Source organism: Schistocerca cancellata, unplaced genomic scaffold (assembly GCF_023864275.1).
Source record: "Schistocerca cancellata isolate TAMUIC-IGC-003103 unplaced genomic scaffold, iqSchCanc2.1 HiC_scaffold_705, whole genome shotgun sequence".
Taxonomy (NCBI): Eukaryota; Metazoa; Arthropoda; class Insecta; order Orthoptera; family Acrididae; genus Schistocerca; species Schistocerca cancellata.
This window is the reverse complement of record NW_026046716.1, coordinates 294,112-320,099: the sequence shown is the minus strand read 5'-3', so window position 1 is coordinate 320,099 and position 25,988 is coordinate 294,112. Positions and strand designations below refer to the sequence as shown.

At 55.0% G+C, this 25,988-nt stretch overlaps 27 non-coding genes across 27 annotated transcripts; all 27 read right to left on the bottom strand.

Annotated features, from left to right (window-relative positions):
- Nucleotides 1-412: 412 nt before the first annotated feature.
- Nucleotides 413-531, bottom strand: LOC126140531 (5S ribosomal RNA). Its single transcript, XR_007529079.1, has one exon. It is a non-coding gene; the product is annotated as a 5S ribosomal RNA (ribosomal RNA).
- Nucleotides 532-1,374: 843 nt separating this feature from the next.
- LOC126140530 (5S ribosomal RNA) lies at nt 1,375-1,493 on the bottom strand. The gene has a single exon (XR_007529078.1). It is a non-coding gene; the product is annotated as a 5S ribosomal RNA (ribosomal RNA).
- Nucleotides 1,494-2,335: 842 nt separating this feature from the next.
- On the bottom strand, nt 2,336-2,454 carry LOC126140529 (5S ribosomal RNA). The gene has a single exon (XR_007529077.1). It is a non-coding gene; the product is annotated as a 5S ribosomal RNA (ribosomal RNA).
- Nucleotides 2,455-3,280: 826 nt separating this feature from the next.
- Nucleotides 3,281-3,399, bottom strand: LOC126140526 (5S ribosomal RNA). Its single transcript, XR_007529075.1, has one exon. It is a non-coding gene; the product is annotated as a 5S ribosomal RNA (ribosomal RNA).
- Nucleotides 3,400-4,235: 836 nt separating this feature from the next.
- Nucleotides 4,236-4,354, bottom strand: LOC126140525 (5S ribosomal RNA). The gene has a single exon (XR_007529074.1). It is a non-coding gene; the product is annotated as a 5S ribosomal RNA (ribosomal RNA).
- An 832-nt stretch (nt 4,355-5,186) lies between these two features.
- Nucleotides 5,187-5,305, bottom strand: LOC126140524 (5S ribosomal RNA). The gene has a single exon (XR_007529073.1). It is a non-coding gene; the product is annotated as a 5S ribosomal RNA (ribosomal RNA).
- An 826-nt stretch (nt 5,306-6,131) lies between these two features.
- LOC126140523 (5S ribosomal RNA) lies at nt 6,132-6,250 on the bottom strand. Its single transcript, XR_007529072.1, has one exon. It is a non-coding gene; the product is annotated as a 5S ribosomal RNA (ribosomal RNA).
- An 836-nt stretch (nt 6,251-7,086) lies between these two features.
- On the bottom strand, nt 7,087-7,205 carry LOC126140522 (5S ribosomal RNA). Its single transcript, XR_007529071.1, has one exon. It is a non-coding gene; the product is annotated as a 5S ribosomal RNA (ribosomal RNA).
- An 832-nt stretch (nt 7,206-8,037) lies between these two features.
- Nucleotides 8,038-8,156, bottom strand: LOC126140520 (5S ribosomal RNA). The gene has a single exon (XR_007529069.1). It is a non-coding gene; the product is annotated as a 5S ribosomal RNA (ribosomal RNA).
- An 826-nt stretch (nt 8,157-8,982) lies between these two features.
- Nucleotides 8,983-9,101, bottom strand: LOC126140519 (5S ribosomal RNA). The gene has a single exon (XR_007529068.1). It is a non-coding gene; the product is annotated as a 5S ribosomal RNA (ribosomal RNA).
- Nucleotides 9,102-9,933: 832 nt separating this feature from the next.
- LOC126140518 (5S ribosomal RNA) lies at nt 9,934-10,052 on the bottom strand. Its single transcript, XR_007529067.1, has one exon. It is a non-coding gene; the product is annotated as a 5S ribosomal RNA (ribosomal RNA).
- Nucleotides 10,053-10,878: 826 nt separating this feature from the next.
- On the bottom strand, nt 10,879-10,997 carry LOC126140517 (5S ribosomal RNA). The gene has a single exon (XR_007529066.1). It is a non-coding gene; the product is annotated as a 5S ribosomal RNA (ribosomal RNA).
- An 826-nt stretch (nt 10,998-11,823) lies between these two features.
- On the bottom strand, nt 11,824-11,942 carry LOC126140515 (5S ribosomal RNA). The gene has a single exon (XR_007529065.1). It is a non-coding gene; the product is annotated as a 5S ribosomal RNA (ribosomal RNA).
- An 836-nt stretch (nt 11,943-12,778) lies between these two features.
- On the bottom strand, nt 12,779-12,897 carry LOC126140513 (5S ribosomal RNA). Its single transcript, XR_007529063.1, has one exon. It is a non-coding gene; the product is annotated as a 5S ribosomal RNA (ribosomal RNA).
- An 832-nt stretch (nt 12,898-13,729) lies between these two features.
- On the bottom strand, nt 13,730-13,848 carry LOC126140512 (5S ribosomal RNA). Its single transcript, XR_007529062.1, has one exon. It is a non-coding gene; the product is annotated as a 5S ribosomal RNA (ribosomal RNA).
- Nucleotides 13,849-14,674: 826 nt separating this feature from the next.
- On the bottom strand, nt 14,675-14,793 carry LOC126140511 (5S ribosomal RNA). Its single transcript, XR_007529061.1, has one exon. It is a non-coding gene; the product is annotated as a 5S ribosomal RNA (ribosomal RNA).
- Nucleotides 14,794-15,625: 832 nt separating this feature from the next.
- LOC126140510 (5S ribosomal RNA) lies at nt 15,626-15,744 on the bottom strand. The gene has a single exon (XR_007529060.1). It is a non-coding gene; the product is annotated as a 5S ribosomal RNA (ribosomal RNA).
- Nucleotides 15,745-16,570: 826 nt separating this feature from the next.
- Nucleotides 16,571-16,689, bottom strand: LOC126140509 (5S ribosomal RNA). The gene has a single exon (XR_007529059.1). It is a non-coding gene; the product is annotated as a 5S ribosomal RNA (ribosomal RNA).
- Nucleotides 16,690-17,521: 832 nt separating this feature from the next.
- Nucleotides 17,522-17,640, bottom strand: LOC126140508 (5S ribosomal RNA). The gene has a single exon (XR_007529058.1). It is a non-coding gene; the product is annotated as a 5S ribosomal RNA (ribosomal RNA).
- An 826-nt stretch (nt 17,641-18,466) lies between these two features.
- On the bottom strand, nt 18,467-18,585 carry LOC126140507 (5S ribosomal RNA). The gene has a single exon (XR_007529057.1). It is a non-coding gene; the product is annotated as a 5S ribosomal RNA (ribosomal RNA).
- An 836-nt stretch (nt 18,586-19,421) lies between these two features.
- On the bottom strand, nt 19,422-19,540 carry LOC126140506 (5S ribosomal RNA). Its single transcript, XR_007529056.1, has one exon. It is a non-coding gene; the product is annotated as a 5S ribosomal RNA (ribosomal RNA).
- An 832-nt stretch (nt 19,541-20,372) lies between these two features.
- Nucleotides 20,373-20,491, bottom strand: LOC126140504 (5S ribosomal RNA). The gene has a single exon (XR_007529055.1). It is a non-coding gene; the product is annotated as a 5S ribosomal RNA (ribosomal RNA).
- An 826-nt stretch (nt 20,492-21,317) lies between these two features.
- LOC126140503 (5S ribosomal RNA) lies at nt 21,318-21,436 on the bottom strand. The gene has a single exon (XR_007529054.1). It is a non-coding gene; the product is annotated as a 5S ribosomal RNA (ribosomal RNA).
- Nucleotides 21,437-22,268: 832 nt separating this feature from the next.
- Nucleotides 22,269-22,387, bottom strand: LOC126140501 (5S ribosomal RNA). The gene has a single exon (XR_007529052.1). It is a non-coding gene; the product is annotated as a 5S ribosomal RNA (ribosomal RNA).
- Nucleotides 22,388-23,213: 826 nt separating this feature from the next.
- On the bottom strand, nt 23,214-23,332 carry LOC126140500 (5S ribosomal RNA). The gene has a single exon (XR_007529051.1). It is a non-coding gene; the product is annotated as a 5S ribosomal RNA (ribosomal RNA).
- Nucleotides 23,333-24,164: 832 nt separating this feature from the next.
- LOC126140499 (5S ribosomal RNA) lies at nt 24,165-24,283 on the bottom strand. Its single transcript, XR_007529050.1, has one exon. It is a non-coding gene; the product is annotated as a 5S ribosomal RNA (ribosomal RNA).
- Nucleotides 24,284-25,109: 826 nt separating this feature from the next.
- On the bottom strand, nt 25,110-25,228 carry LOC126140498 (5S ribosomal RNA). The gene has a single exon (XR_007529049.1). It is a non-coding gene; the product is annotated as a 5S ribosomal RNA (ribosomal RNA).
- Nucleotides 25,229-25,988: the final 760 nt, after the last annotated feature.

Below are 25,988 nucleotides of genomic sequence, written 5' to 3'. Positions count from 1 at the left end.
CGGTCCCCGTCCCGACTTGTCCCGACTTTGCTCGACTGCCGCTCGCTGCCGCTCGGGTCGTGGTCCATATGACAGCGCAAGCACGACAAACGTCTGCGGGACGAGACGAGACGAGACGAGACGAGACGACTAAGGAATAAATTCGTGGTTACAAATCAAATTTGGAACTCTACACTCCTACAAAACAATAGGCGGTACGTATTTCAGAATTCACCTGCCGATTCGTACTGTTTTGTCGTTTTCAAAGTCTTCTTGGCAAACGTGGTTAGCACATTCTCCCTCAAACTGAGTTAATTACTGCATTTTCGTACCATTACAGTAGTTTAAAAGGCTTAAGGAAGCATCTTTGTCACAACAGAAAGGTAGTTTGAAAATTGGGCTGGCGACATAACAAAAAACATAACAGGGAGGGAGCCAACAGCACCCGGGTTTCCCAGGCGGTCACCCATCCAAGTACTAGCCGGGCCCGATGATGCTTAACTTCGGTGATCGGACGAGAACCGGTGTATTCATCATGGTATGGCCGTTGGCCCTCATCTAATGTAGGAGCACGGCAGAATTCGCGTTCGGCTTTTCTCCCAACACACAAAATGTTAGTTTTCGGCCGCATTTGACGAAAGCGCTTCCTTCCGCAACCGCCAGTTCCTCGAGGACGGCGCGGGGAGGCGCGCCCGGCGTCCCAGCAGAGTGACGACCGAATTGGCGGGCGCACTGCCGCGTGTGTGAGACGCACTGCTGCTCGTTGCACCCCCTGTCATTCGCTGGGCGCGTGCAGCCTTCGACACTAGCGGAGGACGCATCTTGTCCCTGGTGTTCAGCGGAGGGCCTGTGCGGGGTGCGCCAGTGTCGTGCTGGAGGGCCCACTGGTAGCGATGTGGGCTTCCTCGCCTCGCCTCGCCTCACACCAGGTGTCTGCGTAGTTTGCAGTGCAGTCGCACCATTCCTATCCCTGTCCCGGTCCCCGTCCCGACTTGTCCCGACTTTGCTCGACTGCCGCTCGCTGCCGCTCGGGTCGTGGTCCATATGACAGCGCAAGCACGACAAACGTCTGCGGGACGAGACGAGACGAGACGAGACGAGACGACTAAGGAATAAATTCGTGGTTACAAATCAAATTTGGAACTCTACACTCCTACACAACAATAGGCGGTGACGTATTTCAGAAATCACCTGCCGATTCGTACTGTTTTGTCGTTTTCAAAGTCTTCTTGGCAAACTTGGTTAGCACATTCTCCCTCAAACTGAGTTAATTACTGCATTTTCGTACCATTACAGTAGTTTAAAAGGCTTAAGGAAGCATCTTTGTCACAACAGAAAGGTAGTTTGAAAATTGGGCTGGCGACATAACAAAAAAAAAAAAAAAAACAGGAATGGAGCCAACAGCACCCGGGTTTCCCAGGCGGTCACCCATCCAAGTACTAGCCGGGCCCGATGATGCTTAACTTCGGTGATCGGACGAGAACCGGTGTATTCATCATGGTATGGCCGTTGGCGCTCATCTAATGTAGGAGCACGGCAGAATTCGCGTTCGGCTTTTCTCCCAACACACAAAATGTTAGTTTTCGGCCGCATTTGACGAAAGCGCTTCCTTCCGCAACCGCCAGTTCCTCGAGGACGGCGCGGGGAGTCGCGCCCGGCGTCCCAGCAGAGTGACGGCCGAATTGGCGGGCGCACCGCCGCGTGTGTGAGACGCACTGCTGCTCGTTGCACCCCCTGTCATTCGCTGGGCGCGTGCAGCCTTCGACACTAGCGGAGGACGCATCTAGTCCCTGGTGCTCAGCGGAGGGCCTGTGCGGGGTGCGCCAGTGTCGTGCTGGAGGGCCCACTGGTAGCGATGTGGGCTTCCTCGCCTCGCCTCGCCTCACACCAGGTGTCTGCGTAGTTTGCAGTGCATTCGCACCATTCCTATCCCTGTCCCTGTCCCCGTCCCGACTTGTCCCGACTTTGCTCGACTGCCGCTCGCTGCCGCTCGGGTCGTGGTCCATATGACAGCGCAAGCACGACAAACGTCTGCGGGACGAGACGAGACGAGACGAGACGAGACGACTAAGGAATAAATTCGTGGTTACAAATCAAATTTGGAACTCTACACTCCTACACAACAATAGGCGGTGACGTATTTCAGAATTCACCTGCCGATTCGTACTGTTTTGTCGTTTTCAAAGTCTTCTTGGCAAACTTGGTTAGCACATTCTCCCTCAAACTGAGTTAATTACTGCATTTTCGTACCATTACAGTAGTTTAAAAGGCTTAAGGAAGCATCTTTGTCACAACAGAAAGGTAGTTTGAAAATTGGGCTGGCGACATAACAAAAAAAAAAAAAAAACAGGAATGGAGCCAACAGCACCCGGGTTTCCCAGGCGGTCACCCATCCAAGTACTAGCCGGGCCCGATGATGCTTAACTTCGGTGATCGGACGAGAACCGGTGTATTCATCATGGTATGGCCGTTGGCGCTCATCTAATGTAGGAGCACGGCAGAATTCGCGTTCCGCTTTTCTCCCAACACACAAAATGTTAGTTTTCGGCCGCATTTGACGAAAGCGCTTCCTTCCGCAACCGCCAGTTCCTCGAGGACGGCGCGGGGAGGCGCGCCCGGCGTCCCAGCAGAGTGACGGCCGAATTGGCGGGCGCACCGCCGCGTGTGTGAGACGCACTGCTGCTCGTTGCACCCCCTGTCATTCGCTGGGCGCATGCAGCCTTCGACACTAGCGGAGGACGCATCAAGTCCCTGGTGCTCAGCGGAGGGCCTGTGCGGGGTGCGCCAGTGTCGTGCTGGAGGGCCCACTGGTAGCGATGTGGGCTTCCTCGCCTCGCCTCGCCTCACACCAGGTGTCTGCGTAGTTTGCAGTGCATTCGCACCATTCCTATCCCTGTACCTGTCCCCGTCCCGACTTGTCCCGACTTTGCTCGACTGCCGCTCGCTGCCGCTCGGGTCGTGGTCCATATGACAGCGCAAGCACGACAAACGTCTGCGGGACGAGACGAGACGAGACGACTAAGGAATAAATTCGTGGTTACAAATCAAATTTGGAACTCTACACTCCTACACAACAATAGGCGGTACGTATTTCAGAATTCACCTGCCGATTCGTACTGTTTTGTCGTTTTCAAAGTCTTCTTGGCAAACGTGGTTAGCACATTCTCCCTCAAACTGAGTTAATTACTGCATTTTCGTACCATTACAGTAGTTTAAAAGGCTTAAGGAAGCATCTTTGTCACAACAGAAAGGTAGTTTGAAAATTGGGCTGGCGACATAACAAAAAACATAACAGGAAGGGAGCCAACAGCACCCGGGTTTCCCAGGCGGTCACCCATCCAAGTACTAGCCGGGCCCGATGATGCTTAACTTCGGTGATCGGACGAGAACCGGTGTATTCATCATGGTATGGCCGTTGGCGCTCATCTAATGTAGGAGCACGGCAGAATTCGCGTTCGGCTTTTCTCCCAACACACAAAATGTTAGTTTTCGGCCGCATTTGACGAAAGCGCTTCCTTCCGCAACCGCCAGTTCCTCGAGGACGGCGCGGGGAGGCGCGCCCGGCGTCCCAGCAGAGTGACGACCGAATTGGCGGGCGCACTGCCGCGTGTGTGAGACGCACTGCTGCTCGTTGCACCCCCTGTCATTCGCTGGGCGCGTGCAGCCTTCGACACTAGCGGAGGACGCATCTTGTCCCTGGTGTTCAGCGGAGGGCCTGTGCGGGGTGCGCCAGTGTCGTGCTGGAGGGCCCACTGGTAGCGATGTGGGCTTCCTCGCCTCGCCTCGCCTCACACCAGGTGTCTGCGTAGTTTGCAGTGCATTCGCACCATTCCTATCCCTGTCCCTGTCCCCGTCCCGACTTGTCCCGACTTTGCTCGACTGCCGCTCGCTGCCGCTCGGGTCGTGGTCCATATGACAGCGCAAGCACGACAAACGTCTGCGGGACGAGACGAGACGAGACGAGACGAGACGACTAAGGAATAAATTCGTGGTTACAAATCAAATTTGGAACTCTACACTCCTACACAACAATAGGCGGTACGTATTTCAGAATTCACCTGCCGATTCGTACTGTTTTGTCGTTTTCAAAGTCTTCTTGGCAAACGTGGTTAGCACATTCTCCCTCAAACTGAGTTAATTACTGCATTTTCGTACCATTACAGTAGTTTAAAAGGCTTAAGGAAGCATCTTTGTCACAACAGAAAGGTAGTTTGAAAATTGGGCTGGCGACATAACAAAAAACATAACAGGAAGGGAGCCAACAGCACCCGGGTTTCCCAGGCGGTCACCCATCCAAGTACTAGCCGGGCCCGATGATGCTTAACTTCGGTGATCGGACGAGAACCGGTGTATTCATCATGGTATGGCCGTTGGCGCTCATCTAATGTAGGAGCACGGCAGAATTCGCGTTCGGCTTTTCTCCCAACACACAAAATGTTAGTTTTCGGCCGCATTTGACGAAAGCGCTTCCTTCCGCAACCGCCAGTTCCTCGAGGACGGCGCGGGGAGGCGCGCCCGGCGTCCCAGCAGAGTGACGGCCGAATTGGCGGGCGCACCGCCGCGTGTGTGAGACGCACTGCTGCTCGTTGCACCCCCTGTCATTCGCTGGGCGCGTGCAGCCTTCGACACTAGCGGAGGACGCATCTTGTCCCTGGTGCTCAGCGGAGGGCCTGTGCGGGGTGCGCCAGTGTCGTGCTGGAGGGCCCACTGGTAGCGATGTGGGCTTCCTCGCCTCGCCTCGCCTCACACCAGGTGTCTGCGTAGTTTGCAGTGCATTCGCACCATTCCTATCCCTGTCCCGGTCCCCGTCCCGACTTGTCCCGACTTTGCTCGACTGCCGCTCGCTGCCGCTCGGGTCGTGGTCCATATGACAGCGCAAGCACGACAAACGTCTGCGGGACGAGACGAGACGAGACGAGACGAGACGACTAAGGAATAAATTCGTGGTTACAAATCAAATTTGGAACTCTACATTCCTACACAACAATAGGCGGTACGTATTTCAGAATTCACCTGCCGATTCGTACTGTTTTGTCGTTTTCAAAGTCTTCTTGGCAAACGTGGTTAGCACATTCTCTCTCAAACTGAGTTAATTACTGCATTTTCGTACCATTACAGTAGTTTAAAAGGCTTAAGGAAGCATCTTTGTCACAACAGAAAGGTAGTTTGAAAATTGGGCTGGCGACATAAAAACATAACAGGAAGGGAGCCAACAGCACCCGGGTTTCCCAGGCGGTCACCCATCCAAGTACTAGCCGGGCCCGATGATGCTTAACTTCGGTGATCGGACGAGAACCGGTGTATTCATCATGGTATGGCCGTTGGCGCTCATCTAATGTAGGAGCACGGCAGAATTCGCGTTCCGCTTTTCTCCCAACACACAAAATGTTAGTTTTCGGCCGCATTTGACGAAAGCGCTTCCTTCCGCAACCGCCAGTTCCTCGAGGACGGCGCGGGGAGGCGCGGCCGGCGTCCCAGCAGAGTGACGGCCGAATTGGCGGGCGCACCGCCGCGTGTGTGAGACGCACTGCTGCTCGTTGCACCCCCTGTCATTCGCTGGGCGCATGCAGCCTTCGACACTAGCGGAGGACGCATCAAGTCCCTGGTGCTCAGCGGAGGGCCTGTGCGGGGTGCGCCAGTGTCGTGCTGGAGGGCCCACTGGTAGCGATGTGGGCTTCCTCGCCTCGCCTCGCCTCACACCAGGTGTCTGCGTAGTTTGCAGTGCATTCGCACCATTCCTATCCCTGTCCCGGTCCCCGTCCCGACTTGTCCCGACTTTGCTCGACTGCCGCTCGCTGCCGCTCGGGTCGTGGTCCATATGACAGCGCAAGCACGACAAACGTCTGCGGGACGAGACGAGACGAGACGACTAAGGAATAAATTCGTGGTTACAAATCAAATTTGGAACTCTACACTCCTACACAACAATAGGCGGTACGTATTTCAGAAATCACCTGCCGATTCGTACTGTTTTGTCGTTTTCAAAGTCTTCTTGGCAAACGTGGTTAGCACGTTCTCTCTCAAACTGAGTTAATTACTGCATTTTCGTACCATTACAGTAGTTTAAAAGGCTTAAGGAAGCATCTTTGTCACAACAGAAAGGTAGTTTGAAAATTGGGCTGGCGACATAACAAAAAACATAACAGGAAAAGAGCCAACAGCACCCGGGTTTCCCAGGCGGTCACCCATCCAAGTACTAGCCGGGCCCGATGATGCTTAACTTCGGTGATCGGACGAGAACCGGTGTATTCATCATGGTATGGCCGTTGGCGCTCATCTAATGTAGGAGCACGGCAGAATTCGCGTTCGGCTTTTCTCCCAACACACAAAATGTTAGTTTTCGGCCGCATTTGACGAAAGCGCTTCCTTCCGCAACCGCCAGTTCCTCGAGGACGGCGCGGGGAGGCGCGCCCGGCGTCCCAGCAGAGTGACGGCCGAATTGGCGGGCGCACCGCCGCGTGTGTGAGACGCACTGCTGCTCGTTGCACCCCCTGTCATTCGCTGGGCGCGTGCAGCCTTCGACACTAGCGGAGGACGCATCTTGTCCCTGGTGCTCAGCGGAGGGCCTGTGCGGGGTGCGCCAGTGTCGTGCTGGAGGGCCCACTGGTAGCGATGTGGGCTTCCTCGCCTCGCCTCGCCTCACACCACGTGTCTGCGTAGTTTGCAGTGCATTCGCACCATTCCTATCCCTGTCCCGGTCCCCGTCCCGACTTGTCCCGACTTTGCTCGACTGCCGCTCGCTGCCGCTCGGGTCGTGGTCCATATGACAGCGCAAGCACGACAAACGTCTGCGGGACGAGACGAGACGAGACGAGACGAGACGACTAAGGAATAAATTCGTGGTTACAAATCAAATTTGGAACTCTACACTCCTACACAACAATAGGCGGTACGTATTTCAGAATTCACCTGCCGATTCGTACTGTTTTGTCGTTTTCAAAGTCTTCTTGGCAAACGTGGTTAGCACATTCTCTCTCAAACTGAGTTAATTACTGCATTTTCGTACCATTACAGTAGTTTAAAAGGCTTAAGGAAGCATCTTTGTCACAACAGAAAGGTAGTTTGAAAATTGGGCTGGCGACATAACAAAAAACATAACAGGAAAAGAGCCAACAGCACCCGGGTTTCCCAGGCGGTCACCCATCCAAGTACTAGCCGGGCCCGATGATGCTTAACTTCGGTGATCGGACGAGAACCGGTGTATTCATCATGGTATGGCCGTTGGCGCTCATCTAATGTAGGAGCACGGCAGAATTCGCGTTCGGCTTTTCTCCCAACACACAAAATGTTAGTTTTCGGCCGCATTTGACGAAAGCGCTTCCTTCCGCAACCGCCAGTTCCTCGAGGACGGCGCGGGGAGGCGCGCCCGGCGTCCCAGCAGAGTGACGGCCGAATTGGCGGGCGCACCGCCGCGTGTGTGAGACGCACTGCTGCTCGTTGCACCCCCTGTCATTCGCTGGGCGCGTGCAGCCTTCGACACTAGCGGAGGACGCATCTTGTCCCTGGTGCTCAGCGGAGGGCCTGTGCGGGGTGCGCCAGTGTCGTGCTGGAGGGCCCACTGGTAGCGATGTGGGCTTCCTCGCCTCGCCTCGCCTCACACCAGGTGTCTGCGTAGTTTGCAGTGCATTCGCACCATTCCTATCCCTGTCCCGGTCCCCGTCCCGACTTGTCCCGACTTTGCTCGACTGCCGCTCGCTGCCGCTCGGGTCGTGGTCCATATGACAGCGCAAGCACGACAAACGTCTGCGGGACGAGACGAGACGAGACGAGACGAGACGACTAAGGAATAAATTCGTGGTTACAAATCAAATTTGGAACTCTACACTCCTACACAACAATAGGCGGTACGTATTTCAGAATTCACCTGCCGATTCGTACTGTTTTGTCGTTTTCAAAGTCTTCTTGGCAAACGTGGTTAGCACATTCTCTCTCAAACTGAGTTAATTACTGCATTTTCGTACCATTACAGTAGTTTAAAAGGCTTAAGGAAGCATCTTTGTCACAACAGAAAGGTAGTTTGAAAATTGGGCTGGCGACATAAAAACATAACAGGAAGGGAGCCAACAGCACCCGGGTTTCCCAGGCGGTCACCCATCCAAGTACTAGCCGGGCCCGATGATGCTTAACTTCGGTGATCGGACGAGAACCGGTGTATTCATCATGGTATGGCCGTTGGCGCTCATCTAATGTAGGAGCACGGCAGAATTCGCGTTCGGCTTTTCTCCCAACACACAAAATGTTAGTTTTCGGCCGCATTTGACGAAAGCGCTTCCTTCCGCAACCGCCAGTTCCTCGAGGACGGCGCGGGGAGGCGCGCCCGGCGTCCCAGCAGAGTGACGGCCGAATTGGCGGGCGCACCGCCGCGTGTGTGAGACGCACTGCTGCTCGTTGCACCCCCTGTCATTCGCTGGGCGCATGCAGCCTTCGACACTAGCGGAGGACGCATCAAGTCCCTGGTGCTCAGCGGAGGGCCTGTGCGGGGTGCGCCAGTGTCGTGCTGGAGGGCCCACTGGTAGCGATGTGGGCTTCCTCGCCTCGCCTCGCCTCACACCAGGTGTCTGCGTAGTTTGCAGTGCATTCGCACCATTCCTATCCCTGTACCTGTCCCCGTCCCGACTTGTCCCGACTTTGCTCGACTGCCGCTCGCTGCCGCTCGGGTCGTGGTCCATATGACAGCGCAAGCACGACAAACGTCTGCGGGACGAGACGAGACGAGACGACTAAGGAATAAATTCGTGGTTACAAATCAAATTTGGAACTCTACACTCCTACACAACAATAGGCGGTACGTATTTCAGAATTCACCTGCCGATTCGTACTGTTTTGTCGTTTTCAAAGTCTTCTTGGCAAACGTGGTTAGCACATTCTCCCTCAAACTGAGTTAATTACTGCATTTTCGTACCATTACAGTAGTTTAAAAGGCTTAAGGAAGCATCTTTGTCACAACAGAAAGGTAGTTTGAAAATTGGGCTGGCGACATAACAAAAAACATAACAGGAAGGGAGCCAACAGCACCCGGGTTTCCCAGGCGGTCACCCATCCAAGTACTAGCCGGGCCCGATGATGCTTAACTTCGGTGATCGGACGAGAACCGGTGTATTCATCATGGTATGGCCGTTGGCGCTCATCTAATGTAGGAGCACGGCAGAATTCGCGTTCGGCTTTTCTCCCAACACACAAAATGTTAGTTTTCGGCCGCATTTGACGAAAGCGCTTCCTTCCGCAACCGCCAGTTCCTCGAGGACGGCGCGGGGAGGCGCGCCCGGCGTCCCAGCAGAGTGACGGCCGAATTGGCGGGCGCACCGCCGCGTGTGTGAGACGCACTGCTGCTCGTTGCACCCCCTGTCATTCGCTGGGCGCGTGCAGCCTTCGACACTAGCGGAGGACGCATCTTGTCCCTGGTGCTCAGCGGAGGGCCTGTGCGGGGTGCGCCAGTGTCGTGCTGGAGGGCCCACTGGTAGCGATGTGGGCTTCCTCGCCTCGCCTCGCCTCACACCAGGTGTCTGCGTAGTTTGCAGTGCATTCGCACCATTCCTATCCCTGTCCCGGTCCCCGTCCCGACTTGTCCCGACTTTGCTCGACTGCCGCTCGCTGCCGCTCGGGTCGTGGTCCATATGACAGCGCAAGCACGACAAACGTCTGCGGGACGAGACGAGACGAGACGAGACGAGACGACTAAGGAATAAATACGTGGTTACAAATCAAATTTGGAACTCTACACTCCTACACAACAATAGGCGGTACGTATTTCAGAATTCACCTGCCGATTCGTACTGTTTTGTCGTTTTCAAAGTCTTCTTGGCAAACGTGGTTAGCACATTCTCTCTCAAACTGAGTTAATTACTGCATTTTCGTACCATTACAGTAGTTTAAAAGGCTTAAGGAAGCATCTTTGTCACAACAGAAAGGTAGTTTGAAAATTGGGCTGGCGACATAAAAACATAACAGGAAGGGAGCCAACAGCACCCGGGTTTCCCAGGCGGTCACCCATCCAAGTACTAGCCGGGCCCGATGATGCTTAACTTCGGTGATCGGACGAGAACCGGTGTATTCATCATGGTATGGCCGTTGGCGCTCATCTAATGTAGGAGCACGGCAGAATTCGCGTTCCGCTTTTCTCCCAACACACAAAATGTTAGTTTTCGGCCGCATTTGACGAAAGCGCTTCCTTCCGCAACCGCCAGTTCCTCGAGGACGGCGCGGGGAGGCGCGCCCGGCGTCCCAGCAGAGTGACGGCCGAATTGGCGGGCGCACCGCCGCGTGTGTGAGACGCACTGCTGCTCGTTGCACCCCCTGTCATTCGCTGGGCGCATGCAGCCTTCGACACTAGCGGAGGACGCATCAAGTCCCTGGTGCTCAGCGGAGGGCCTGTGCGGGGTGCGCCAGTGTCGTGCTGGAGGGCCCACTGGTAGCGATGTGGGCTTCCTCGCCTCGCCTCGCCTCACACCAGGTGTCTGCGTAGTTTGCAGTGCATTCGCAACATTCCTATCCCTGTACCTGTCCCCGTCCCGACTTGTCCCGACTTTGCTCGACTGCCGCTCGCTGCCGCTCGGGTCGTGGTCCATATGACAGCGCAAGCACGACAAACGTCTGCGGGACGAGACGAGACGAGACGACTAAGGAATAAATTCGTGGTTACAAATCAAATTTGGAACTCTACACTCCTACACAACAATAGGCGGTACGTATTTCAGAAATCACCTGCCGATTCGTACTGTTTTGTCGTTTTCAAAGTCTTCTTGGCAAACGTGGTTAGCACATTCTCCCTCAAACTGAGTTAATTACTGCATTTTCGTACCATTACAGTAGTTTAAAAGGCTTAAGGAAGCATCTTTGTCACAACAGAAAGGTAGTTTGAAAATTGGGCTGGCGACATAACAAAAAACATAACAGGAAGGGAGCCAACAGCACCCGGGTTTCCCAGGCGGTCACCCATCCAAGTACTAGCCGGGCCCGATGATGCTTAACTTCGGTGATCGGACGAGAACCGGTGTATTCATCATGGTATGGCCGTTGGCGCTCATCTAATGTAGGAGCACGGCAGAATTCGCGTTCGGCTTTTCTCCCAACACACAAAATGTTAGTTTTCGGCCGCATTTGACGAAAGCGCTTCCTTCCGCAACCGCCAGTTCCTCGAGGACGGCGCGGGGAGGCGCGCCCGGCGTCCCAGCAGAGTGACGACCGAATTGGCGGGCGCACTGCCGCGTGTGTGAGACGCACTGCTGCTCGTTGCACCCCCTGTCATTCGCTGGGCGCGTGCAGCCTTCGACACTAGCGGAGGACGCATCTTGTCCCTGGTGTTCAGCGGAGGGCCTGTGCGGGGTGCGCCAGTGTCGTGCTGGAGGGCCCACTGGTAGCGATGTGGGCTTCCTCGCCTCGCCTCGCCTCACACCAGGTGTCTGCGTAGTTTGCAGTGCATTCGCACCATTCCTATCCCTGTCCCGGTCCCCGTCCCGACTTGTCCCGACTTTGCTCGACTGCCGCTCGCTGCCGCTCGGGTCGTGGTCCATATGACAGCGCAAGCACGACAAACGTCTGCGGGACGAGACGAGACGAGACGACTAAGGAATAAATTCGTGGTTACAAATCAAATTTGGAACTCTACACTCCTACACAACAATAGGCGGTACGTATTTCAGAAATCACCTGCCGATTCGTACTGTTTTGTCGTTTTCAAAGTCTTCTTGGCAAACGTGGTTAGCACGTTCTCTCTCAAACTGAGTTAATTACTGCATTTTCGTACCATTACAGTAGTTTAAAAGGCTTAAGGAAGCATCTTTGTCACAACAGAAAGGTAGTTTGAAAATTGGGCTGGCGACATAACAAAAAACATAACAGGAAAAGAGCCAACAGCACCCGGGTTTCCCAGGCGGTCACCCATCCAAGTACTAGCCGGGCCCGATGATGCTTAACTTCGGTGATCGGACGAGAACCGGTGTATTCATCATGGTATGGCCGTTGGCGCTCATCTAATGTAGGAACACGGCAGAATTCGCGTTCGGCTTTTCTCCCAACACACAAAATGTTAGTTTTCGGCCGCATTTGACGAAAGCGCTTCCTTCCGCAACCGCCAGTTCCTCGAGGACGGCGCGGGGAGGCGCGCCCGGCGTCCCAGCAGAGTGACGGCCGAATTGGCGGGCGCACCGCCGCGTGTGTGAGACGCACTGCTGCTCGTTGCACCCCCTGTCATTCGCTGGGCGCGTGCAGCCTTCGACACTAGCGGAGGACGCATCTTGTCCCTGGTGCTCAGCGGAGGGCCTGTGCGGGGTGCGCCAGTGTCGTGCTGGAGGGCCCACTGGTAGCGATGTGGGCTTCCTCGCCTCGCCTCGCCTCACACCAGGTGTCTGCGTAGTTTGCAGTGCATTCGCACCATTCCTATCCCTGTCCCGGTCCCCGTCCCGACTTGTCCCGACTTTGCTCGACTGCCGCTCGCTGCCGCTCGGGTCGTGGTCCATATGACAGCGCAAGCACGACAAACGTCTGCGGGACGAGACGAGACGAGACGAGACGAGACGACTAAGGAATAAATTCGTGGTTACAAATCAAATTTGGAACTCTACACTCCTACACAACAATAGGCGGTACGTATTTCAGAATTCACCTGCCGATTCGTACTGTTTTGTCGTTTTCAAAGTCTTCTTGGCAAACGTGGTTAGCACATTCTCTCTCAAACTGAGTTAATTACTGCATTTTCGTACCATTACAGTAGTTTAAAAGGCTTAAGGAAGCATCTTTGTCACAACAGAAAGGTAGTTTGAAAATTGGGCTGGCGACATAACAAAAAACATAACAGGAAGGGAGCCAACAGCACCCGGGTTTCCCAGGCGGTCACCCATCCAAGTACTAGCCGGGCCCGATGATGCTTAACTTCGGTGATCGGACGAGAACCGGTGTATTCATCATGGTATGGCCGTTGGCGCTCATCTAATGTAGGAGCACGGCAGAATTCGCGTTCGGCTTTTCTCCCAACACACAAAATGTTAGTTTTCGGCCGCATTTGACGAAAGCGCTTCCTTCCGCAACCGCCAGTTCCTCGAGGACGGCGCGGGGAGGCGCGCCCGGCGTCCCAGCAGAGTGACGGCCGAATTGGCGGGCGCACCGCCGCGTGTGTGAGACGCACTGCTGCTCGTTGCACCCCCTGTCATTCGCTGGGCGCGTGCAGCCTTCGACACTAGCGGAGGACGCATCTTGTCCCTGGTGCTCAGCGGAGGGCCTGTGCGGGGTGCGCCAGTGTCGTGCTGGAGGGCCCACTGGTAGCGATGTGGGCTTCCTCGCCTCGCCTCGCCTCACACCAGGTGTCTGCGTAGTTTGCAGTGCATTCGCACCATTCCTATCCCTGTCCCGGTCCCCGTCCCGACTTGTCCCGACTTTGCTCGACTGCCGCTCGCTGCCGCTCGGGTCGTGGTCCATATGACAGCGCAAGCACGACAAACGTCTGCGGGACGAGACGAGACGAGACGAGACGAGACGACTAAGGAATAAATTCGTGGTTACAAATCAAATTTGGAACTCTACACTCCTACACAACAATAGGCGGTACGTATTTCAGAATTCACCTGCCGATTCGTACTGTTTTGTCGTTTTCAAAGTCTTCTTGGCAAACGTGGTTAGCACATTCTCTCTCAAACTGAGTTAATTACTGCATTTTCGTACCATTACAGTAGTTTAAAAGGCTTAAGGAAGCATCTTTGTCACAACAGAAAGGTAGTTTGAAAATTGGGCTGGCGACATAAAAACATAACAGGAAGGGAGCCAACAGCACCCGGGTTTCCCAGGCGGTCACCCATCCAAGTACTAGCCGGGCCCGATGATGCTTAACTTCGGTGATCGGACGAGAACCGGTGTATTCATCATGGTATGGCCGTTGGCGCTCATCTAATGTAGGAGCACGGCAGAATTCGCGTTCGGCTTTTCTCCCAACACACAAAATGTTAGTTTTCGGCCGCATTTGACGAAAGCGCTTCCTTCCGCAACCGCCAGTTCCTCGAGGACGGCGCGGGGAGGCGCGCCCGGCGTCCCAGCAGAGTGACGGCCGAATTGGCGGGCGCACCGCCGCGTGTGTGAGACGCACTGCTGCTCGTTGCACCCCCTGTCATTCGCTGGGCGCGTGCAGCCTTCGACACTAGAGGAGGACGCATCTTGTCCCTGGTGCTCAGCGGAGGGCCTGTGCGGGGTGCGCCAGTGTCGTGCTGGAGGGCCCACTGGTAGCGATGTGGGCTTCCTCGCCTCGCCTCGCCTCACACCAGGTGTCTGCGTAGTTTGCAGTGCATTCGCACCATTCCTATCCCTGTCCCGGTCCCCGTCCCGACTTGTCCCGACTTTGCTCGACTGCCGCTCGCTGCCGCTCGGGTCGTGGTCCATATGACAGCGCAAGCACGACAAACGTCTGCGGGACGAGACGAGACGAGACGACTAAGGAATAAATTCGTGGTTACAAATCAAATTTGGAACTCTACACTCCTACACAACAATAGGCGGTACGTATTTCAGAATTCACCTGCCGATTCGTACTGTTTTGTCGTTTTCAAAGTCTTCTTGGCAAACGTGGTTAGCACATTCTCTCTCAAACTGAGTTAATTACTGCATTTTCGTACCATTACAGTAGTTTAAAAGGCTTAAGGAAGCATCTTTGTCACAACAGAAAGGTAGTTTGAAAATTGGGCTGGCGACATAACAAAAAACATAACAGGAAGGGAGCCAACAGCACCCGGGTTTCCCAGGCGGTCACCCATCCAAGTACTAGCCGGGCCCGATGATGCTTAACTTCGGTGATCGGACGAGAACCGGTGTATTCATCATGGTATGGCCGTTGGCGCTCATCTAATGTAGGAGCACGGCAGAATTCGCGTTCGGCTTTTCTCCCAACACACAAAATGTTAGTTTTCGGCCGCATTTGACGAAAGCGCTTCCTTCCGCAACCGCCAGTTCCTCGAGGACGGCGCGGGGAGGCGCGCCCGGCGTCCCAGCAGAGTGACGGCCGAATTGGCGGGCGCACCGCCGCGTGTGTGAGACGCACTGCTGCTCGTTGCACCCCCTGTCATTCGCTGGGCGCGTGCAGCCTTCGACACTAGCGGAGGACGCATCTTGTCCCTGGTGCTCAGCGGAGGGCCTGTGCGGGGTGCGCCAGTGTCGTGCTGGAGGGCCCACTGGTAGCGATGTGGGCTTCCTCGCCTCGCCTCGCCTCACACCAGGTGTCTGCGTAGTTTGCAGTGCATTCGCACCATTCCTATCCCTGTCCCGGTCCCCGTCCCGACTTGTCCCGACTTTGCTCGACTGCCGCTCGCTGCCGCTCGGGTCGTGGTCCATATGACAGCGCAAGCACGACAAACGTCTGCGGGACGAGACGAGACGAGACGAGACGAGACGACTAAGGAATAAATTCGTGGTTACAAATCAAATTTGGAACTCTACACTCCTACACAACAATAGGCGGTACGTATTTCAGAATTCACCTGCCGATTCGTACTGTTTTGTCGTTTTCAAAGTCTTCTTGGCAAACGTGGTTAGCACATTCTCTCTCAAACTGAGTTAATTACTGCATTTTCGTACCATTACAGTAGTTTAAAAGGCTTAAGGAAGCATCTTTGTCACAACAGAAAGGTAGTTTGAAAATTGGGCTGGCGACATAAAAACATAACAGGAAGGGAGCCAACAGCACCCGGGTTTCCCAGGCGGTCACCCATCCAAGTACTAGCCGGGCCCGATGATGCTTAACTTCGGTGATCGGACGAGAACCGGTGTATTCATCATGGTATGGCCGTTGGCGCTCATCTAATGTAGGAGCACGGCAGAATTCGCGTTCGGCTTTTCTCCCAACACACAAAATGTTAGTTTTCGGCCGCATTTGACGAAAGCGCTTCCTTCCGCAACCGCCAGTTCCTCGAGGACGGCGCGGGGAGGCGCGCCCGGCGTCCCAGCAGAGTGACGGCCGAATTGGCGGGCGCACCGCCGCGTGTGTGAGACGCACTGCTGCTCGTTGCACCCCCTGTCATTCGCTGGGCGCGTGCAGCCTTCGACACTAGCGGAGGACGCATCTTGTCCCTGGTGCTCAGCGGAGGGCCTGTGCGGGGTGCGCCAGTGTCGTGCTGGAGGGCCCACTGGTAGCGATGTGGGCTTCCTCGCCTCGCCTCGCCTCACACCAGGTGTCTGCGTAGTTTGCAGTGCATTCGCACCATTCCTATCCCTGTCCCGGTCCCCGTCCCGACTTGTCCCGACTTTGCTCGACTGCCGCTCGCTGCCGCTCGGGTCGTGGTCCATATGACAGCGCAAGCACGACAAACGTCTGCGGGACGAGACGAGACGAGACGACTAAGGAATAAATTCGTGGTTACAAATCAAATTTGGAACTCTACACTCCTACACAACAATAGGCGGTACGTATTTCAGAAATCACCTGCCGATTCGTACTGTTTTGTCGTTTTCAAAGTCTTCTTGGCAAACGTGGTTAGCACGTTCTCTCTCAAACTGAGTTAATTACTGCATTTTCGTACCATTACAGTAGTTTAAAAGGCTTAAGGAAGCATCTTTGTCACAACAGAAAGGTAGTTTGAAAATTGGGCTGGCGACATAACAAAAAACATAACAGGAAAAGAGCCAACAGCACCCGGGTTTCCCAGGCGGTCACCCATCCAAGTACTAGCCGGGCCCGATGATGCTTAACTTCGGTGATCGGACGAGAACCGGTGTATTCATCATGGTATGGCCGTTGGCGCTCATCTAATGTAGGAGCACGGCAGAATTCGCGTTCGGCTTATCTCCCAACACACAAAATGTTAGTTTTCGGCCGCATTTGACGAAAGCGCTTCCTTCCGCAACCGCCAGTTCCTCGAGGACGGCGCGGGGAGGCGCGCCCGGCGTCCCAGCAGAGTGACGGCCGAATTGGCGGGCGCACCGCCGCGTGTGTGAGACGCACTGCTGCTCGTTGCACCCCCTGTCATTCGCTGGGCGCGTGCAGCCTTCGACACTAGCGGAGGACGCATCTTGTCCCTGGTGCTCAGCGGAGGGCCTGTGCGGGGTGCGCCAGTGTCGTGCTGGAGGGCCCACTGGTAGCGATGTGGGCTTCCTCGCCTCGCCTCGCCTCACACCAGGTGTCTGCGTAGTTTGCAGTGCATTCGCACCATTCCTATCCCTGTCCCGGTCCCCGTCCCGACTTGTCCCGACTTTGCTCGACTGCCGCTCGCTGCCGCTCGGGTCGTGGTCCATATGACAGCGCAAGCACGACAAACGTCTGCGGGACGAGACGAGACGAGACGAGACGAGACGACTAAGGAATAAATTCGTGGTTACAAATCAAATTTGGAACTCTACACTCCTACACAACAATAGGCGGTACGTATTTCAGAATTCACCTGCCGATTCGTACTGTTTTGTCGTTTTCAAAGTCTTCTTGGCAAACGTGGTTAGCACATTCTCTCTCAAACTGAGTTAATTACTGCATTTTCGTACCATTACAGTAGTTTAAAAGGCTTAAGGAAGCATCTTTGTCACAACAGAAAGGTAGTTTGAAAATTGGGCTGGCGACATAAAAACATAACAGGAAGGGAGCCAACAGCACCCGGGTTTCCCAGGCGGTCACCCATCCAAGTACTAGCCGGGCCCGATGATGCTTAACTTCGGTGATCGGACGAGAACCGGTGTATTCATCATGGTATGGCCGTTGGCGCTCATCTAATGTAGGAGCACGGCAGAATTCGCGTTCGGCTTTTCTCCCAACACACAAAATGTTAGTTTTCGGCCGCATTTGACGAAAGCGCTTCCTTCCGCAACCGCCAGTTCCTCGAGGACGGCGCGGGGAGGCGCGCCCGGCGTCCCAGCAGAGTGACGGCCGAATTGGCGGGCGCACCGCCGCGTGTGTGAGACGCACTGCTGCTCGTTGCACCCCCTGTCATTCGCTGGGCGCGTGCAGCCTTCGACACTAGCGGAGGACGCATCTTGTCCCTGGTGCTCAGTGGAGGGCCTGTGCGGGGTGCGCCAGTGTCGTGCTGGAGGGCCCACTGGTAGCGATGTGGGCTTCCTCGCCTCGCCTCGCCTCACACCAGGTGTCTGCGTAGTTTGCAGTGCATTCGCACCATTCCTATCCCTGTCCCGGTCCCCGTCCCGACTTGTCCCGACTTTGCTCGACTGCCGCTCGCTGCCGCTCGGGTCGTGGTCCATATGACAGCGCAAGCACGACAAACGTCTGCGGGACGAGACGAGACGAGACGACTAAGGAATAAATTCGTGGTTACAAATCAAATTTGGAACTCTACACTCCTACACAACAATAGGCGGTACGTATTTCAGAAATCACCTGCCGATTCGTACTGTTTTGTCGTTTTCAAAGTCTTCTTGGCAAACGTGGTTAGCACGTTCTCTCTCAAACTGAGTTAATTACTGCATTTTCGTACCATTACAGTAGTTTAAAAGGCTTAAGGAAGCATCTTTGTCACAACAGAAAGGTAGTTTGAAAATTGGGCTGGCGACATAACAAAAAACATAACAGGAAAAGAGCCAACAGCACCCGGGTTTCCCAGGCGGTCACCCATCCAAGTACTAGCCGGGCCCGATGATGCTTAACTTCGGTGATCGGACGAGAACCGGTGTATTCATCATGGTATGGCCGTTGGCGCTCATCTAATGTAGGAGCACGGCAGAATTCGCGTTCGGCTTTTCTCCCAACACACAAAATGTTAGTTTTCGGCCGCATTTGACGAAAGCGCTTCCTTCCGCAACCGCCAGTTCCTCGAGGACGGCGCGGGGAGGCGCGCCCGGCGTCCCAGCAGAGTGACGGCCGAATTGGCGGGCGCACCGCCGCGTGTGTGAGACGCACTGCTGCTCGTTGCACCCCCTGTCATTCGCTGGGCGCGTGCAGCCTTCGACACTAGCGGAGGACGCATCTTGTCCCTGGTGCTCAGCGGAGGGCCTGTGCGGGGTGCGCCAGTGTCGTGCTGGAGGGCCCACTGGTAGCGATGTGGGCTTCCTCGCCTCGCCTCGCCTCACACCAGGTGTCTGCGTAGTTTGCAGTGCATTCGCACCATTCCTATCCCTGTCCCGGTCCCCGTCCCGACTTGTCCCGACTTTGCTCGACTGCCGCTCGCTGCCGCTCGGGTCGTGGTCCATATGACAGCGCAAGCACGACAAACGTCTGCGGGACGAGACGAGACGAGACGAGACGAGACGACTAAGGAATAAATTCGTGGTTACAAATCAAATTTGGAACTCTACACTCCTACACAACAATAGGCGGTACGTATTTCAGAATTCACCTGCCGATTCGTACTGTTTTGTCGTTTTCAAAGTCTTCTTGGCAAACGTGGTTAGCACATTCTCTCTCAAACTGAGTTAATTACTGCATTTTCGTACCATTACAGTAGTTTAAAAGGCTTAAGGAAGCATCTTTGTCACAACAGAAAGGTAGTTTGAAAATTGGGCTGGCGACATAACAAAAAACATAACAGGAAGGGAGCCAACAGCACCCGGGTTTCCCAGGCGGTCACCCATCCAAGTACTAGCCGGGCCCGATGATGCTTAACTTCGGTGATCGGACGAGAACCGGTGTATTCATCATGGTATGGCCGTTGGCGCTCATCTAATGTAGGAGCACGGCAGAATTCGCGTTCGGCTTTTCTCCCAACACACAAAATGTTAGTTTTCGGCCGCATTTGACGAAAGCGCTTCCTTCCGCAACCGCCAGTTCCTCGAGGACGGCGCGGGGAGGCGCGCCCGGCGTCCCAGCAGAGTGACGACCGAATTGGCGGGCGCACTGCCGCGTGTGTGAGACGCACTGCTGCTCGTTGCACCCCCTGTCATTCGCTGGGCGCGTGCAGCCTTCGACACTAGCGGAGGACGCATCTTGTCCCTGGTGTTCAGCGGAGGGCCTGTGCGGGGTGCGCCAGTGTCGTGCTGGAGGGCCCACTGGTAGCGATGTGGGCTTCCTCGCCTCGCCTCGCCTCACACCAGGTGTCTGCGTAGTTTGCAGTGCATTCGCACCATTCCTATCCCTGTCCCGGTCCCCGTCCCGACTTGTCCCGACTTTGCTCGACTGCCGCTCGCTGCCGCTCGGGTCGTGGTCCATATGACAGCGCAAGCACGACAAACGTCTGCGGGACGAGACGAGACGAGACGAGACGAGACGACTAAGGAATAAATTCGTGGTTACAAATCAAATTTGGAACTCTACACTCCTACACAACAATAGGCGGTACGTATTTCAGAATTCACCTGCCGATTCGTACTGTTTTGTCGTTTTCAAAGTCTTCTTGGCAAACGTGGTTAGCACATTCTCTCTCAAACTGAGTTAATTACTGCATTTTCGTACCATTACAGTAGTTTAAAAGGCTTAAGGAAGCATCTTTGTCACAACAGAAAGGTAGTTTGAAAATTGGGCTGGCGACATAAAAACATAACAGGAAGGGAGCCAACAGCACCCGGGTTTCCCAGGCGGTCACCCATCCAAGTACTAGCCGGGCCCGATGATGCTTAACTTCGGTGATCGGACGAGAACCGGTGTATTCATCATGGTATGGCCGTTGGCGCTCATCTAATGTAGGAGCACGGCAGAATTCGCGTTCGGCTTTTCTCCCAACACACAAAATGTTAGTTTTCGGCCGCATTTGACGAAAGCGCTTCCTTCCGCAACCGCCAGTTCCTCGAGGACGGCGCGGGGAGGCGCGCCCGGCGTCCCAGCAGAGTGACGGCCGAATTGGCGGGCGCACCGCCGCGTGTGTGAGACGCACTGCTGCTCGTTGCACCCCCTGTCATTCGCTGGGCGCGTGCAGCCTTCGACACTAGAGGAGGACGCATCTTGTCCCTGGTGCTCAGCGGAGGGCCTGTGCGGGGTGCGCCAGTGTCGTGCTGGAGGGCCCACTGGTAGCGATGTGGGCTTCCTCGCCTCGCCTCGCCTCACACCAGGTGTCTGCGTAGTTTGCAGTGCATTCGCACCATTCCTATCCCTGTCCCGGTCCCCGTCCCGACTTGTCCCGACTTTGCTCGACTGCCGCTCGCTGCCGCTCGGGTCGTGGTCCATATGACAGCGCAAGCACGACAAACGTCTGCGGGACGAGACGAGACGAGACGACTAAGGAATAAATTCGTGGTTACAAATCAAATTTGGAACTCTACACTCCTACACAACAATAGGCGGTACGTATTTCAGAATTCACCTGCCGATTCGTACTGTTTTGTCGTTTTCAAAGTCTTCTTGGCAAACGTGGTTAGCACATTCTCTCTCAAACTGAGTTAATTACTGCATTTTCGTACCATTACAGTAGTTTAAAAGGCTTAAGGAAGCATCTTTGTCACAACAGAAAGGTAGTTTGAAAATTGGGCTGGCGACATAACAAAAAACATAACAGGAAGGGAGCCAACAGCACCCGGGTTTCCCAGGCGGTCACCCATCCAAGTACTAGCCGGGCCCGATGATGCTTAACTTCGGTGATCGGACGAGAACCGGTGTATTCATCATGGTATGGCCGTTGGCGCTCATCTAATGTAGGAGCACGGCAGAATTCGCGTTCGGCTTTTCTCCCAACACACAAAATGTTAGTTTTCGGCCGCATTTGACGAAAGCGCTTCCTTCCGCAACCGCCAGTTCCTCGAGGACGGCGCGGGGAGGCGCGCCCGGCGTCCCAGCAGAGTGACGGCCGAATTGGCGGGCGCACCGCCGCGTGTGTGAGACGCACTGCTGCTCGTTGCACCCCCTGTCATTCGCTGGGCGCGTGCAGCCTTCGACACTAGCGGAGGACGCATCTTGTCCCTGGTGCTCAGCGGAGGGCCTGTGCGGGGTGCGCCAGTGTCGTGCTGGAGGGCCCACTGGTAGCGATGTGGGCTTCCTCGCCTCGCCTCGCCTCACACCAGGTGTCTGCGTAGTTTGCAGTGCATTCGCACCATTCCTATCCCTGTCCCGGTCCCCGTCCCGACTTGTCCCGACTTTGCTCGACTGCCGCTCGCTGCCGCTCGGGTCGTGGTCCATATGACAGCGCAAGCACGACAAACGTCTGCGGGACGAGACGAGACGAGACGAGACGAGACGACTAAGGAATAAATTCGTGGTTACAAATCAAATTTGGAACTCTACACTCCTACACAACAATAGGCGGTACGTATTTCAGAATTCACCTGCCGATTCGTACTGTTTTGTCGTTTTCAAAGTCTTCTTGGCAAACGTGGTTAGCACATTCTCTCTCAAACTGAGTTAATTACTGCATTTTCGTACCATTACAGTAGTTTAAAAGGCTTAAGGAAGCATCTTTGTCACAACAGAAAGGTAGTTTGAAAATTGGGCTGGCGACATAAAAACATAACAGGAAGGGAGCCAACAGCACCCGGGTTTCCCAGGCGGTCACCCATCCAAGTACTAGCCGGGCCCGATGATGCTTAACTTCGGTGATCGGACGAGAACCGGTGTATTCATCATGGTATGGCCGTTGGCGCTCATCTAATGTAGGAGCACGGCAGAATTCGCGTTCGGCTTTTCTCCCAACACACAAAATGTTAGTTTTCGGCCGCATTTGACGAAAGCGCTTCCTTCCGCAACCGCCAGTTCCTCGAGGACGGCGCGGGGAGGCGCGCCCGGCGTCCCAGCAGAGTGACGGCCGAATTGGCGGGCGCACTGCCGCGTGTGTGAGACGCACTGCTGCTCGTTGCACCCCCTGTCATTCGCTGGGCGCGTGCAGCCTTCGACACTAGCGGAGGACGCATCTTGTCCCTGGTGCTCAGCGGAGGGCCTGTGCGGGGTGCGCCAGTGTCGTGCTGGAGGGCCCACTGGTAGCGATGTGGGCTTCCTCGCCTCGCCTCGCCTCACACCAGGTGTCTGCGTAGTTTGCAGTGCATTCGCACCATTCCTATCCCTGTCCCGGTCCCCGTCCCGACTTGTCCCGACTTTGCTCGACTGCCGCTCGCTGCCGCTCGGGTCGTGGTCCATATGACAGCGCAAGCACGACAAACGTCTGCGGGACGAGACGAGACGAGACGACTAAGGAATAAATTCGTGGTTACAAATCAAATTTGGAACTCTACACTCCTACACAACAATAGGCGGTACGTATTTCAGAAATCACCTGCCGATTCGTACTGTTTTGTCGTTTTCAAAGTCTTCTTGGCAAACGTGGTTAGCACGTTCTCTCTCAAACTGAGTTAATTACTGCATTTTCGTACCATTACAGTAGTTTAAAAGGCTTAAGGAAGCATCTTTGTCACAACAGAAAGGTAGTTTGAAAATTGGGCTGGCGACATAACAAAAAACATAACAGGAAAAGAGCCAACAGCACCCGGGTTTCCCAGGCGGTCACCCATCCAAGTACTAGCCGGGCCCGATGATGCTTAACTTCGGTGATCGGACGAGAACCGGTGTATTCATCATGGTATGGCCGTTGGCGCTCATCTAATGTAGGAGCACGGCAGAATTCGCGTTCGGCTTATCTCCCAACACACAAAATGTTAGTTTTCGGCCGCATTTGACGAAAGCGCTTCCTTCCGCAACCGCCAGTTCCTCGAGGACGGCGCGGGGAGGCGCGCCCGGCGTCCCAGCAGAGTGACGGCCGAATTGGCGGGCGCACCGCCGCGTGTGTGAGACGCACTGCTGCTCGTTGCACCCCCTGTCATTCGCTGGGCGCGTGCAGCCTTCGACACTAGCGGAGGACGCATCTTGTCCCTGGTGCTCAGCGGAGGGCCTGTGCGGGGTGCGCCAGTGTCGTGCTGGAGGGCCCACTGGTAGCGATGTGGGCTTCCTCGCCTCGCCTCGCCTCACACCAGGTGTCTGCGTAGTTTGCAGTGCATTCGCACCATTCCTATCCCTGTCCCGGTCCCCGTCCCGACTTGTCCCGACTTTGCTCGACTGCCGCTCGCTGCCGCTCGGGTCGTGGTCCATATGACAGCGCAAGCACGACAAACGTCTGCGGGACGAGACGAGACGAGACGAGACGAGACGACTAAGGAATAAATTCGTGGTTACAAATCAAATTTGGAACTCTACACTCCTACACAACAATAGGCGGTACGTATTTCAGAATTCACCTGCCGATTCGTACTGTTTTGTCGTTTTCAAAGTCTTCTTGGCAAACGTGGTTAGCACATTCTCTCTCAAACTGAGTTAATTACTGCATTTTCGTACCATTACAGTAGTTTAAAAGGCTTAAGGAAGCATCTTTGTCACAACAGAAAGGTAGTTTGAAAATTGGGCTGGCGACATAAAAACATAACAGGAAGGGAGCCAACAGCACCCGGGTTTCCCAGGCGGTCACCCATCCAAGTACTAGCCGGGCCCGATGATGCTTAACTTCGGTGATCGGACGAGAACCGGTGTATTCATCATGGTATGGCCGTTGGCGCTCATCTAATGTAGGAGCACGGCAGAATTCGCGTTCGGCTTTTCTCCCAACACACAAAATGTTAGTTTTCGGCCGCATTTGACGAAAGCGCTTCCTTCCGCAACCGCCAGTTCCTCGAGGACGGCGCGGGGAGGCGCGCCCGGCGTCCCAGCAGAGTGACGGCCGAATTGGCGGGCGCACCGCCGCGTGTGTGAGACGCACTGCTGCTCGTTGCACCCCCTGTCATTCGCTGGGCGCGTGCAGCCTTCGACACTAGCGGAGGACGCATCTTGTCCCTGGTGCTCAGTGGAGGGCCTGTGCGGGGTGCGCCAGTGTCGTGCTGGAGGGCCCACTGGTAGCGATGTGGGCTTCCTCGCCTCGCCTCGCCTCACACCAGGTGTCTGCGTAGTTTGCAGTGCATTCGCACCATTCCTATCCCTGTCCCGGTCCCCGTCCCGACTTGTCCCGACTTTGCTCGACTGCCGCTCGCTGCCGCTCGGGTCGTGGTCCATATGACAGCGCAAGCACGACAAACGTCTGCGGGACGAGACGAGACGAGACGACTAAGGAATAAATTCGTGGTTACAAATCAAATTTGGAACTCTACACTCCTACACAACAATAGGCGGTACGTATTTCAGAAATCACCTGCCGATTCGTACTGTTTTGTCGTTTTCAAAGTCTTCTTGGCAAACGTGGTTAGCACGTTCTCTCTCAAACTGAGTTAATTACTGCATTTTCGTACCATTACAGTAGTTTAAAAGGCTTAAGGAAGCATCTTTGTCACAACAGAAAGGTAGTTTGAAAATTGGGCTGGCGACATAACAAAAAACATAACAGGAAAAGAGCCAACAGCACCCGGGTTTCCCAGGCGGTCACCCATCCAAGTACTAGCCGGGCCCGATGATGCTTAACTTCGGTGATCGGACGAGAACCGGTGTATTCATCATGGTATGGCCGTTGGCGCTCATCTAATGTAGGAGCACGGCAGAATTCGCGTTCGGCTTATCTCCCAACACACAAAATGTTAGTTTTCGGCCGCATTTGACGAAAGCGCTTCCTTCCGCAACCGCCAGTTCCTCGAGGACGGCGCGGGGAGGCGCGCCCGGCGTCCCAGCAGAGTGACGGCCGAATTGGCGGGCGCACCGCCGCGTGTGTGAGACGCACTGCTGCTCGTTGCACCCCCTGTCATTCGCTGGGCGCGTGCAGCCTTCGACACTAGCGGAGGACGCATCTTGTCCCTGGTGCTCAGCGGAGGGCCTGTGCGGGGTGCGCCAGTGTCGTGCTGGAGGGCCCACTGGTAGCGATGTGGGCTTCCTCGCCTCGCCTCGCCTCACACCAGGTGTCTGCGTAGTTTGCAGTGCATTCGCACCATTCCTATCCCTGTCCCGGTCCCCGTCCCGACTTGTCCCGACTTTGCTCGACTGCCGCTCGCTGCCGCTCGGGTCGTGGTCCATATGACAGCGCAAGCACGACAAACGTCTGCGGGACGAGACGAGACGAGACGAGACGAGACGACTAAGGAATAAATTCGTGGTTACAAATCAAATTTGGAACTCTACACTCCTACACAACAATAGGCGGTACGTATTTCAGAATTCACCTGCCGATTCGTACTGTTTTGTCGTTTTCAAAGTCTTCTTGGCAAACGTGGTTAGCACATTCTCTCTCAAACTGAGTTAATTACTGCATTTTCGTACCATTACAGTAGTTTAAAAGGCTTAA